The 14,702-nt window shown below is 32.9% G+C and overlaps 1 protein-coding gene across 8 annotated transcripts in view; it reads left to right on the top strand.

Annotated features, from left to right (window-relative positions):
- Positions 1-1,246: 1,246 nt before the first annotated feature.
- Positions 1,247-14,702, top strand: part of LOC123322247 (atrial natriuretic peptide-converting enzyme) — a 50,869-nt gene continuing 37,413 nt past the window's right edge. The window contains exons 1-14 of one of the 8 annotated variants that reach the window (XM_044910160.1): positions 1,247-2,010; positions 2,069-2,179; positions 2,664-2,750; positions 3,069-3,107; positions 3,171-3,237; positions 5,336-5,427; positions 9,119-9,149; positions 9,228-9,289; positions 9,351-9,463; positions 9,798-9,890; positions 10,184-10,222; positions 10,287-10,356; positions 11,978-12,133; positions 12,231-12,375. The gene's annotated coding sequence lies outside the window, so the exon portion shown is untranslated. Of the gene's footprint in view, positions 2,011-2,068; positions 2,180-2,663; positions 2,751-3,068; positions 3,108-3,170; positions 3,238-4,040; positions 4,165-4,469; positions 4,512-4,569; positions 4,612-5,335; positions 5,428-9,118; positions 9,150-9,227; positions 9,295-9,350; positions 9,464-9,797; positions 9,891-10,183; positions 10,223-10,286; positions 10,357-11,065; positions 11,139-11,977; positions 12,134-12,230; positions 12,376-14,702 lie in introns of those variants that run through there. The other 7 variants (XR_006539088.1, XR_006539089.1, XR_006539087.1 and 4 more) reach the window with 7 other exon arrangements.

The following is a 14,702-nucleotide window of genomic DNA, read 5'->3' as shown; positions in this document are numbered from 1 at the left end:
TCAAACAAAAAATCCCTTCTTTTTTTCGCATGAAGAACAATGAAGTGATCCAAAGTATTCGAAAGATAACCTTCGCTGTTATAACCACTGTTAATACTATTCTTCAAATTTTAGTAGGACCAGTTGACTACTAACTTGTTACTTAGTTCATTGTTGAAGATTTAAAGGAAAATATTGAATTATAAGTTTCATATACATGTGTATATAGTTGAATTTCAGATATGAGTTTATATAAACTCTTCATCTATAGAGCCATCATCAAGCCAATTTGGACATATGGAATTGAGCTCTGGGGATGCACTAGTAAGTCAAACATGGCAATAATCCAACGAAGTCAGTCCAAAATTCTAAGAATGATAACAGATGCACCTTGGTATGTTACAAATCAAACTCTGCACGAAGACCTGAAGGTACCATACGTGAATATATAGTTGAATTTCAGATATGAGTTTATTGTGTATCTGTGTATAAAATGTATTTGCAAATGGTTGTGAACCTATTTTGTTTTCATGATGCTAGTTCGTGTTCTATTTCAGACCAATATGCTGCATATCTTAGAAGACTATAATTTATTATTATTGACAATACGATTAAATTTATCTGTTGGGATGTTTCCCTTAAATTTATGGTTTTTTTGAACCTCACTCCTCGTTGGAAAAACTGTCCCACTTTGAATATACCTAATAACCTAAAAATCCATCAAATACTAGTACACAGATTACAGAGAATCTGTGTACTAGTAGTATATATGACAACTATCAAGTTTAATTTGTTTTAAAGATTCCTCAGTTGCAACTTGTTGACAATCGGTTCAGGAAGAATGCCAATAAAATGTACAAAAATTAAAAAACTGTATTCAAAAATACTGACAATCCAAAACAATGTTTGAAATATTGAGGACGGACATCATTATAATAATTATTCTTAAAAGTATAAAAATTCATCAAAAAATACATAACAGTACATAATATAAGATCAAATCTCTATAATCCTAATATTTTTCGTAATAATTAAGGCCACAATAATTCGATATTTGGTGATTGCATTTCTTCAAATACCTGGTATTGCGAATACAAAAGTTATTTTGAACTTATTGGAACTAACCGAATCGTTTCATTTTGTTGATAAACAATGACACACCCTTACATCTCTCTTAAAAGAAATTGATCCAATTATTAACACTATTAAGAGCGAAACTGACAGTGACTTAATTATTAAATATGACGTTATTCACATTAGGAACTTTAGTTCTTATAAAGATGTCTTTAAAATCAATGAACTGAGTATTAGCTTCGTACATTCATTCATAGGTGGCCGTCAGATGGCGGCAACTGTATTACTGATTGCCTGCCTCGACTGAATAATTAAGCCTTTCGCCATTTTGTCCCCCTTTAGAGTTTCATTCCTTTGAAGAACGGTTTTTCAAGTGATTATCTTCCTTTTTACAAGCTTTTCGTACCGGAAAAATTCGTGACTTTTGAAATTTTTCGCGTTTTCCGTGTCGCATAATACTCAACAGTTATTCCGACTCATCGCTTATAAAGAAGGTGAAAATATAGAATATTAATTGGGATCACAAAGTTGGGCCGGTGGAAGAGGCCACTTCGATGGGGTTATTTTGTTATTGCTTATTTGCATTGGCAAAGTAAGTCCATCGATGAAATCATAGATAAATTACTACGGATCTTAGATCGAATTTATCTATTGATTGCGACTTTGTGGTCCCCCTTATAGGGGGATTTTTCCCCCTATAGGGTATTACCCATGCATGTTTCTGTGACATATTAAGCCTACATTACAGTAATAACCATAAATTATAATATTATAATTCTAGAACAATTAAGCTGCCATTACACAATGCAGATGTGAGTTGTTTATCATAAGATATGAACACCTGCAAAAAGTAGTGCGCAATTATGACTAATAAATTAATTCTTTTGTAGTTTCAACGGAAGGAAAGTACGTGAAAACTGGGACTGAAGTTGAATCAAGGAATTGTTTTCAAGTGAGGTGTGAATAAATTCATTTTGTGAGGTTCAATTGAATAATTAACTCTTTTTTTTTGCAGTTTCAACATGAAGTCGTGAAGGGAATGACATCAAAAATGTAAAATAGTGGAAACTGTTGTTCATCACATCCGGTATGGATTGCAACGAAAACAGATTTGAGTTTCTTCAATGTAAGTAAATTCATATGTAACGTGTAAAAATATTTCGAGATTCCAAAAATTTGATGGTTATGTGGTTATGTTTGAGAATTCAGTATGTACATTAAATATGGTAATGAAATAAGTAATAAGCCAGGTCAGTGAAAAATATTTCGAGATTCCAAAAATTTGATGGTTATGTTTGAACTTATGACAAATATGCTGTAGAGAATTCAATACGTACTGTTTGAACTTATGACAAATATGCAGAGAATTCAGTACGTACATAAAATATGGTAATGAAATAAGTAATGAGCCAGGTCAGTGAAAAAAATCTTTACTCTCCAGTGATCTGATTTCACTTACAATCTACAAAATTCATATTGCTTCGCAATCATGTAGTATGGTGTGACAATATGATAAAACACACTCTGAAACACGTGAAGGAATTTTCAAAATTGATGTATTCATATGAAAATAAAAGAACTAAAAACTCATTGAATTGCTTTGATTGTAGAAGACTGACAAGAAAGAAAATGAAGATGATCAGGATTGATGAGTGATTCAGGTGAAGAATTCGAAGATGTAGGAAAATTCAATAGCGGTGAGTTGAAGGTTTGCATGAGAGCTGCAAGTTTCTTATGATATTAATATCTTAAATAAATGTTGATTCATGTCATTCTCTGCCGTAAATTGGGTAATATTTTTCAAATACTTTACAATGTCAGATGTCATTCTCTTTCGTTCATTCGGTAATATTTACAATGAATATTTACAATGTCAGATGATTGAAGAAAAAGCATTAATGAGTAGGATTTATATTGGAATTGCTCTTTGATTCAACCAAAGATTCATATTTCTTAGCAATGTATTTATATGAAAATAGGAGAACTACAAACTCATTGAGTTGTTTTCATTGTAGGAAACTGGTGAGAAGAAAATGCAGATGATAATCAGAAGGGTAAGAATACATAATCAATGAATGTTAGGTGAAGAATTTGAATTTGAAATTTGTTATGAATAGGTGATCACCAGGAAGGTGAAGATGTAGAAAGAGTCCATAGCGGTTAGTTGAAAGTTTGCTTAAACTGGTGAGTTTCTTATGAAATTAATATTTTAAATGAATGTTGATTTGTCATTCATTCGGTTATATTTTTCAAATACTTCACAATGTGGTATGAAGAAAAAGCATTAATGAGTGAATGAGTCATTGGCCAATTGGCCAATATTCTAAATTCTCGAATTACTCTCGGCATCATCCAAAGATTTTTTACTTCATAGAGTAAAAAATCTTTGGTCCAGAGACCATAGCATACTATGGTCTCTGATCTTTGGTCCAGAGACCATAGCATACTATGGTCTCTGATCTTTGGTCCAGAGACCATAGCATACTATGGTCTCTGGTTATACTGTCGTTTCTGTTGTGTTGATTTGTTTGCTCTAACTTATTTCTAGTGTTAAAACTAGTGCTGTGTGAGTACGTATTTTGATGTTAAGAATAAGGCCTTGTTTATGCTTGCCGGTAACTCATTCCCTAATCTCTTAAACACCTGTTTCCACTAACTTATTCAATATTGATTTCTATTGATAAAACTAGTGCAGTGCAAGTATATATTTTTTGATGTCAACTGTAATCATTCCAAAAGATATGAAGTCAGTTCTTCCAATGGAATTCACTGAAATAGAAAATTTAATTTGTGGATATTAAGTGCACATTATAAAAAGTGAGCAATAATTTCTAGATATGCTAATTATTCAAATTTTATGTTCTGTAAACCAGTGCAGCTTTAGGAATTTGAGGACCAAATAAGCCTTAACGTAGAGTCCTGAGTCCGTTGCAGAATGGGAATTATTGAAAAAAAAAACAACAACAATTTCATTTTTTTTTTTGCAGTAAGTTCTCGGATAATATAGACTGAATCAAGTTGGATGAATGGATTGAAGATAGGCTACAAGATGATCAGGATCGATGAGTGATTCAGGTGAAGAATTCGAAGATGTGGGAAAAGTCAATAGCGGTGAGTTGAAGGTTTGCATGAGAGCTGCAAGTTTCTTATGATATTAATATCTTAAATAAATGTTGATTCATGTCATTCTCTTTCGTTAATTCAGTAATATTTTTCAAATACTTTACAATGTCAGATGTCATTCTCTTTCGTTCATTCGGTAATATTTACAATGTCAGATGATTGAAGAAAAAGCATTAATGAGTAGGATTTATATTGGAATTGCTCTTTGCTTCAACCAAAGATTCATATTTCTTAGCAATGTATTTATATGAAAATAGGAGAACTACAAACTCATTGAGTTGTTTTCATTGTAGGAAACTGGCAAGAAGAAAATGCAGATGATGATAATCAGAAGGGTAAGAAAAACATAATCAATGAATGTTAGGTGAAGAATTTGAAATTTGTTATGAATAGGTGACCACCAGGAAGGTGAAGATGTAGAAAGAGTCCATAGCGGTGAGTTGAAAGTTTACGTAAACTGGTGAGTTTCTTATGAAATTAATATTTTAAATGAATGTTGATTTGTCATTCTTCGGTAATATTTTTCAAATACTTCACAATGTGGTATGAAGAAAAAGCATTAATGAGTGAATGAGTCATTGGCCAATATTCTAAATTCTCGAATTACTCTCGGCATCATCCAAAGATTTTTACTTCATAGAGTAAAAAATCTTTGGTCCAGAGACCATAGCATACTATGGTCTCTGGTTATACTGTCATTTCTGTTTCTGTTGTGTTGATTTGTTTGCTCTAACTTATTTCTAGTGTTAAAACTAGTGCTGTGTGAGTACATATTTTGATGTTAGGAATAAGGCCTTGTTTATGCTTGCCGGTAACTCATTCCCTAATCTCTTAAACACCTGTTTACACCAACTTATTCAATATTGATTTCTATTGATAAAACTAGTGCAGTGCAAGTATATATTTTTTGATGTCTACTATAATCATTCCAAAAAATATGTCAGTAATGGAATTCACTGTAATAGAAAATTTAATTTGTGGATATTAAGTGCACATTATAAAAACTGAGCAATAATTTCTAGATATGCTAATTATTCAAATTTTATGTAAACCAGTGCAGCTCTAGAAATTGGAGGACCAAATAGGCCTTAACGTTAAGTCTGTTGCAGAACAGGAATTATTGAAAAGAAAAACAACAATTTCATTTTTTTTTTTGCAGTAAGTTGGATAATATAGACTGAATCAAGTTGGATGAATGGATTGAAGATAGGCTACAATGAAATTTAATGTCCACCCTCTGGCATCATCTGGGTAAGAATACTGTTTCAAGCATAAGACAAATCTCTCTTATGAGAACTGCAGGAACTCAACATTGCATCTTCGAATCCTTCAATCTTCATCATTAAAGGTTCATTAGGCAATCCAATCACCTGTCAAAATATTTCAATATGGCGGTTGGTTGGCAAACAACGTTTTCCTTTCCTAATTTGGAACTTTCGGAAGCTTTTTCTGAATATTTGACATTGATTGGTGTTAAATATCGTTTAGTTTTTTTGATATATATAGTGAATAGTGAGAACTAAGTTTTATTCCGAAAGAAAAATGCCTGTAACAAGTATTATGGTTAATTGTGGAAGTCATGCAGATCGGTACCATAAGGATTTTTTCGTATACCTACTGTGACAAAATCTGTGCATTACCTACATATTAACGAAGAAGTGATATGATATGTGGTTAGCAGCTCAAGAGAGAAGATCTAACTGAATCAGTTATTAGGAACCAAGGAGTATGTAGCAGACATTTCATAACGGGTAGGTACCTAAGTAGAATATCTATGTGTCTGTATTCATATACCTATAAGTGAAACTGAATATACAGTGATTTCTTTCGAATACGATTTTATAAAAGTATAACTTACTAAAAATATGTAAAATTTTCTATTCATTTTTTAGTTTAACGAAGGAAATGATCTGGGTGATACAGAGCAAGCACAGCAAAGCAGATTGAGAGGCTGTGCTAAACAAACAGACTTGACAATGACCATGTTGAGTACACAAGTTGAGCAGCTCAAATTTGCCACCAGAAAAATAGAAGACTTAGAAAAGAAAGTTGAAAACACTCCTCGGTGACTAATGGACAATATCAATAATGTATTTTTGTGGAAGTATTATTGTGGGTTTGATCATAAATTCATTAAAGCAGCTATTTTTCCAGAAATAGAACCTCACATTTCATCAACATCAACAACAGTACTGAGTCCTATCAATAAAATGTTAGTCACATTAGTAAAATTGATGTATGTTTGAATAATAAAAATATTTGAGAGAAACTCAATTGTGTTGATCTGCATTTATTTACTTTACTAAAAACATAGATATATAAATTTTATTGTACTTCAGTAATTAATGAATACAGTGCGTGCAAGTTTGCATGATTTATTTCCATTAATCAAATCGAACGATACCAAAATGGTAACATTCAATGAAGAAATTATAGAGAGAAATATTTTGATTATTCGACAGAAGGTCCTACATAATGAAAAGGATCAAACAGCGAAGAGAATTAGGTGAAAAAAACACCAATGATGTTATGCTCTGATCTCATGAAACCGATAAAATTATTGAATTTCAATTCATTTATTGAATTTCAATTCATGCAAGACAAAAAAACCTTTTCTAAATTATATATTGAATGAATAAGAACGTGACCTTAGTGTATATACATTAACTATAATGACCATTTTTTTAAGAAATTTAAGTGAAACACAAATCTCTGTTTGCCAACCAGGCGCCAAAGTCACATGGTCTGGATTCCCTAATTTACAGGAGGCTATTTTATCGCCTGTTTCTGAATCATGCGGGATAAATATATAAGATTCTCGCTTTTACTAAATCTAACACTATCGTATTCCTTATCTTCAATTATGGATAAATTGTCTCAGGATTGGAATAAGTTTAAATGAGAGTTTCGCAATTTTATTATTTCACTCCCAAGACAAGTTATCCATATTATTGTATAAATAAATAAAATAAAATAAATAAGCTTCTTTATTTCTAAGAGTTACATGAAACTGCAAGAAATTGTGTCAAAAAGAAAAACATAGATCTTTAATTTAATTTGAATTCTTGTATTGTATAGGGTTCTAAGTCGATAAAGTACTTCCTGAGCTCTCGTGTGAAGGTTTTGTGTGATCTTAGTCTTTGTAGCCTGTTGTTATTGAAAAACTTGATGCATCTATAGTGTGTTCCTTTTCTGAGAGTGTAAGTCTATGAATTGGGTACATGATGTCGTTGGTTCTCGTTGGATAGGCTATGGCTTTTTTCGGTTTGGAATTCGCTGGTATTTTGTGAGACAAATATCAAGCACTCATAGATGTATAAACCGTATATCGTGAGGATTTTGTGTTTCTTGGAGACTCCCCTACAACTTTCTTTAGCTTTCATTTTTGTAATGGATCTTATTGCTCGCTTTTGAATCACAAAAATATGCTGGATATCTGAGCTGGACCCCCAAAATACGATACCATATTTTGCTATGGCTTCAAAGCAGGCATAGTAAAAGGTCTTTGTTGTTGCCTCATTCATGTGAGTGGATATACTTCTTAGAGCATATGTTGTTGAGTTTAATTTTCCTGACACATACAAGTGTTCCCCCCAATCTAGGAACTTGTCCAGGTAAACTCCAAGGAATTTTGAAGATCTTTCTAGCTTTTGTATGCCGTATCCTAGGGTAATCTGTTCTGGTATTTCCGCCTTAATTTGTTTTGTCCTGAAAAGAATAGCTGTTGTCTTTTCCTTGTTTAGGATGAGTTGATTTGTGTTGAACCATTTTTCAATCTTGATGAGATGTTGGCTTGCCTTGTTCTTTTCCCAGGATAAGATGTTTGTGTCATCGGCATATTGAGTTAGGAGGGATTCTATATTCTCTTCTGTGTTGATTATTTGTAAGTTTATTGGGATTCCCTTCGTATTTCAGTTCTTCCATTTCTGTAATCTCTTCCGTGTTGATTATCTGTAAGTTATTGGGATCGAATTCCAGTTCCTTCATTTCACGTTGTTCTGTTAGATAGTTCTCCAAGTCATTTACATAAGTTATGAACAAGAAAGGGCCCAATATACCTCCTGCTCTATACCTAGTTGTTTCATAGCTATTTGTGAGAAACCTTTTATTCCATCTTTCTCAACTGCTACATATTGTCTTCTTTCCTTCAGATAAGTTTCCAGCCATTTATATGCTTGACCTCTTATTCCGTACATCCAGAGTTTCTTCAATAAAATATGTATTCCAAAAGATCTGAAGCTAGTTCTTCCAGTGCTGCTAGTGGTTATTCAGTAGTTATTCATTGAAAAAACGAGAAAGAAATTCAAAAAACTTCTGACAATTATGACTACAATGACAATCGTATAAAGAAGCCATTAGAACATTTATAGACGTCTTTAAAATCAATGAACTGATGTATTGGTTGCGACATTTATTCACAGATGGCCGCACTGCCGCAACTGTATTTCCGATTGCCTGCCTCGACTGAATAATTAATCCTTTCGCCATTTTGGCCCCCTTTAGGGTTCCATTCCTTTGGAGAACGGTTTTTCAAGTGATTATCTTCCTTTTTACAAGCTTTTCGTACCGGAAAAATTCGTGACTTTTGAAATTTTTCGCGTTTTCCGTGTCGCATAATACTCAACAGTTATTCCGACTCATCGTTTATAAAGAAGGTGAAAATATAGAATTTTAATTGGGATCACAAAGTCGGGCCGGTGGAAGAGGCCACTTCGATGGGGTTATTTTGTTATTGCTTATTTGCATTGGCAAAGTAAGTCCATCGATGAAATCATAGATAAATTACTACGGATCTTAGATCGAATTTATCTATTGATTGCGACTTTGTGGTCCCCCTTATAGGGGGATTTTTCCCCCTATAGGGTATTACCCATGCATGTTTCTGTGACATATTAAGCCTACATTACAGTAATAACCATAAATTATAATATTATAATTCTAGAACAATTAAGCTGCCATTACACAATGCAGATGTGAGTTGTTTATCATAAGATATGAACACCTGCAAAAAGTAGTGCGCAATTATGACTAATAAATTAATTCTTTTGTAGTTTCAACGGAAGGAAAGTACGTGAAAACTGGGACTGAAGTTGAATCAAGGAATTGTTTTCAAGTGAGGTGTGAATAAATTCCATTTTGTGAGGTTCAATTGAATAATTAACTCTTTTTTGCAGTTTCAACATGAAGTCGTGAAGGGAATGACATCAAAAATGTAAAATAGTGGAAACTGTTGTTCATCACATCCGGTATGGATTGCAACGAAAACAGAATCGAGTTTTTCTTCAATGTGAGTAAATTCATTCAAGTAACGTGTAAAAATATTTCGAGATTCCAAAAATTTGATGGTTATGTTTGAACATATGCTGTAGAGAATTCAGTACGTACATTAAATATGGTAATGAAATAATTAATAAGCCAGGTCAGTGAAAAAAATCTTTACTCTCCAGTGTTTTGATCTGATTTCACTTACAATCTACAAAATTCATATTTCTTTCATATTTCTTCGCAATCATGTATGGGCAAGTGTGACAATATGACAAAACACACTCTGAAATACGTGAAGGAATATTCAAAATTGATATATTGATATGAAAACAAAGAACTAATTGTTTTGATTGTAGAAGACTGACAAGAAAGAAAATAAAGATGATGACGATCAGGATCCATGAGTGATTCAGGTGAAGAATTCGAAGATGTAGGAAAAGTCAATAGCGGTGAGTTGAAGGTTTGCATGAGAGCTGCAAGTTTCTTATGATATAAATAAATGTTGATTCATGTCATTCTCTTTCGTTAATTCAGTAATATTTTTCAAATACTTTACAATGTCAGATGTCATTCTCTTTCGTTCATTCGGTAATATTTACAATGTCAGATGATTGAAGAAAAAGCATTAATGAGGATTTATATTGGAATTGCTTTTTGCTTCAACCAAAGATTCATATTTCTTAGCAATGTATTTATATGAAAATAGGAAAACTACAAACTCATTGAGTTGTTTTCATTGTAGGAAACTGGTGAGAAGAAAATGCAGATGATAATCAGAAGGGTAAGAATACATAATCAATGAATGTGAAGGTGAAGAATTTGAATTTGAAATTTGTTATGAATAGGTGACCACCAGGAAGGTGAAGATGTAGAAAGAGTCCATAGCGGTTTAGTTGAAAGTTTGCGTAAACTCTGGTGAGTTTCTTATGAAATTAATATTTTAAATGAATGTTGATTTGTCATTCTTCGGTTATATTTTTCAGATAATTCACAATGTGGTATGAAGAAAAAGCATTAATGAGTGAATGAGTCATTGGCCAATATTCTAAATTCTCGAATTACTCTCCGCATCATCCAAAGATTTTTTACTTCATAGAGTAAAAAATCTTTGGTCCAGAGACCATAGCATACTATGGTCTCTGGTTATACTGTCATTTCTGTTTCTGTTGTGTTGATTTGTTTGCTCTAACTTATTTCTAGTGTTAAAACTAGTGCTGTGTGAGTACATATTTTGATATTAGGAATAAGGCCTTGTTTATGCTTGCCGGTAACTCATTCCCTAATCTCTTAAACACCTGTTTACACCAACTTATTCAATATTGATTTCTATTGATAAAACTAGTCAGTACAAGTATATATTTTTGATGTCTACTATAATCATTCCAAAAGGAATTCCAATGGAATTCACTGTAATAAAAAATTTAATTTGTGGATATTAAGTGCACATTATAAAAACTGAGCAATCATTTCTAGATATGCTAATTATTCAAATTTTAATTTTTGTAAACCAGTGCAGCTTTAGAGGACCAAATAAGCCTTAACGTTAAGAGTCATATTTGTTTTTTTCAATTGCAGAATGGGAATTATTGAAAAGAAAAACAACAGTTTCATTGTTTTTTTGCAGTAAGTTCCTGGATAATATAGACTGAATCAATTGGGATGAATGGATTGAAGATAGGCTACAATGAAATTTAATGTCCACCCTCTGGCATCATCTGGGTAAGAAGTTCCGACCTGTTCTGTTCTTTAACGCGAACCTTCCCTTCTGCTGATGGGAACAGGTTCCGTTCTTCGAAAAGAACAGGTTTGCGAAGCGGTTTGTGCTAACAAGTTCTAAAGAATCTGTTCTGTTCTTTTCATAACATTTGTGTTCTGTGGTTATGGGACTGACACTTGACGCTTCTCTGTCACTCTTTATTAGTCTTTATGGAGATGTGTCGTGAATAGTTTGACTTGATTTTGAGAAAACTTGAATATTTTGAATATTTTTGCTAAGAGCTACATTTTATTGACCGATTTTTTTCTCTACTTTGACTTGATGACAATTATGAGGTCATATGAATCGAGGAACCAATTTGGACAATTTGTAAGTTGATTGATTTTGCAATTTTTTGATCATGTAACAAAATACTTCAAAAGTGATATATCTATATGAAGACAGGAGAAATAGATATATCTATATGAAAATTTGTTATGAATGGGTTCATGATATTGATTCATGTCGTTATTTTTCAATGTGAGATGAGTCATGCATTAGTGAGTCATTGGCAATATTCTAAATTCTCTATTTTTCTTTCTATCTATCATAGTCATGTTGTCATTTGATTTTCTGTTTCTGTAGTTCTAAATTTTTAAATCATGGCCTGTTTACACCAATGTAGTGAATAGTCTAGCTTGTTTTGAAAAACCTTGAATAGTTTTGCTCAGAGCTTACATTTTATTGACCGATTTTTTTCTCGACTTCGACTTCTTAAAAAGTGATGTATCTATATGAAAACAGAAGAAATGCAAACTCATTGAATTGTTTTATTTCTAGATGACTGGCAAAAGAAAATGAAGATGATGACAATCAGTAGGGTAGGAAATACTTGAATGGGTGAAGAATTTGAAAATTTGTTATGAATGGGTTCATGACTACCAGGAAGGTGTCAATAGCCGTGAGTTAAAGAAGTTTGAAGTTTGCATGAGAGCGGTGAGTTGATATTGATTCATGTTTTAGGACCAAATAAGCCTTAACGTTAAGTCAGTGCAAACAGGCATTAGAGTCATATTTGTTTTTTCATTTGCAGAATGGTAATTATTGAAGTGAAGAACGATTTCATTCTTTTTTCCAGTAAGTTTGTACATGTGGAGTTTCTGGACTGAATCAAATTAAATGAATGGATTGAGGATCGGCCCAAATGAAATGTCCACCTTTTGCATATGGCAATATGGGTAAGAATACCTTTCATTTTAATCATTAGATGAAAGGCTCATTTACATTAGGTTAGTTTCTCGCCTGTTTCTGGTTCAGACATCAAGCTATAGCATTCTATTCTTGCTTTGGGATCTGAAATTCAACTACGATTATGTTATGCGATATTCACGATGTTTCTTTTGACAAATGTGATTGTTAACACTACTAGAGATATTATATTTGCCGGATCTCGATGAGTTCACACTGTCTTGTATGTGTCTATAACCTTAACCAGAAGTGCAGAAGCAATTAAACTACTATCAAGTGCCACCCACAATTTCTTTTTGCAAAGAGAACTCATAGTACAGTTGAGTTGACAATCATACTTGTCAAATCTTCTTTCGATTTTATTAGTCAATTCTCTCCTGTGTTCTGGAAGACGCAAGGGTTGAGACAAAAGGGATTTTTCCTCGAACTTACCACACCTAACCATAGCATACCATAGTTAACTACTATTTCTTCGCCGAGTAGTTATAAATGACGTTAAATTTTACCACACCAATTAACACCAAACTATAGCCCAGATAATGGTTACTTAGAGTGATGAACTTTGACTACTCGGCGAAGAAATAGTAGTTAATTATGGTAAGATGTGGTAAGCTCGAGTAAAAATCCCTTTAGTTAGGATCATGTGTTAATGAAGGTTATTTCTGAAACTAACATACAGGGTGTTTTAAACAGACAAAGAGGGCATTGGTTTGAGTTCAAAAACATCTCTATGCAATATATTATTATCCTGATTCTCCTTATGTACCGAAGACAAGCATCCGTTATACACGGGGTTTACAGACATTTCGTTTGGCCATAACTTATAAATTATTCCCATAACTTATTCGAGGGAAATTTTTCATTGAAATATTTCATTAAGCTTAAATTTGTTAGTTGCAATGAAACATTCGAGAAAAATCAGGACTGGACTCAGTGAGCCTTCATTTAACTTTGAACACATGAAACAAATAAAAAAACACCCTGTTTGTAGTTTTTCAGCATTTTCGTTATCTTGCATGTATGATTGGGTGGGTCATGTTGACATGTTTTTGCGGAAAAATCTTTAATCTGTCGTTTGGAATCGAATAACAATCCTGAAAATTTTCCAAATTTTTATTTACGAGGTTCTGCGTTTTGACCCTCGATGTGTGATGATCCATTGATTTGATTTTACATTTCGCCTGTCTCGCCCTTTTGAATTTTTTTTTTGGACTTCTTCGCATTTGTCACTTGCCGCACCATTCTTTTTCCATATGGAGGTCAAAACGCAGGACTTTATGCTAAGATAGATAATGTTCAGTTCAAAATTTTAGCGGCAAAACGCAAAAAACATACCTCTTGTTTACATTCCAATTTTACAAGCATTACCTCGTAAATGTAATTATGAATTAGAATTAGAATTCACAAAAAAATCTTCACCTGTCGTTTAGAATCAAAATAAAACAATTTTGTTTTGGTCAACAATTTTATTGGTCTGCTGTACAATTTTGTTATTTACAAGTTACTGGGGGAAATTTATGATACCTATGTAAATGAGCCTCAGGGTACCAGCAATGAACATTTTTAATGAACATTTTTATTTATATTTCGTGATTAATTGTATTTGAAAAATAAAAAACAATAAGAGTGGGTGCACTCGGGCGATTTTTCTCAGCGAGCTCACCGCGATTTAGCAGACCGAGGATTCCAATGATACGATTCACACGTAAACTCTGCTGCGTGTGAATCGTATCATTGGAATCCTTGGTCATTGGAATCCTTGGTCTGCTAAATCGCGCGAGCTCGCTGAGAAAAATCGCCCGTGTGCCACCCAGTCTAAACATTGGACTTAGAGAAGATGACGGACAATAAACGTTGGACTTAGAAAAAAAACTTAGAAAAAATTAAATACTGATAGAGAGAGACAGAGAATGACAGACAAAGAACGCTGAACTTAGAAAAAATTAAATACTGACAGAGAGAGACAGAGAATGACAGACAAAGAACGCTGAACTTAGAAAAAAAACTTAGAAAAAATTAAATACTGACAGAGAGAGACAGAGAATGACAGACAAAGAACGCTGAACTTAGAAAAAAAACTTAGAAAAAATTAAATACTGATAGAGAGAGACAGAGAATGACAGACAAAGAACGCTGGACTTAGAAAAAATTAAATACTGATAGAGAGAGACAGAGAATGACAGACAAAGAACACTGAACTTAGAAAAAATTAAATACTGACAGAGAGAGACAGAGAATGACAGACAAAGAACGCTGGACTTAGAAAAAATTAAATACTGATAGAGAGAGACAGAGAATGACAGACAAAGAACGCTGG

This window comes from Coccinella septempunctata, chromosome X (assembly GCF_907165205.1).
Source record: "Coccinella septempunctata chromosome X, icCocSept1.1, whole genome shotgun sequence".
Lineage (NCBI taxonomy): Eukaryota > Metazoa > Arthropoda > Insecta > Coleoptera > Coccinellidae > Coccinella > Coccinella septempunctata.
The sequence above is the reverse complement of the archived record's forward strand: the minus strand, read 5'-3'. Positions and strand labels throughout refer to the sequence as shown.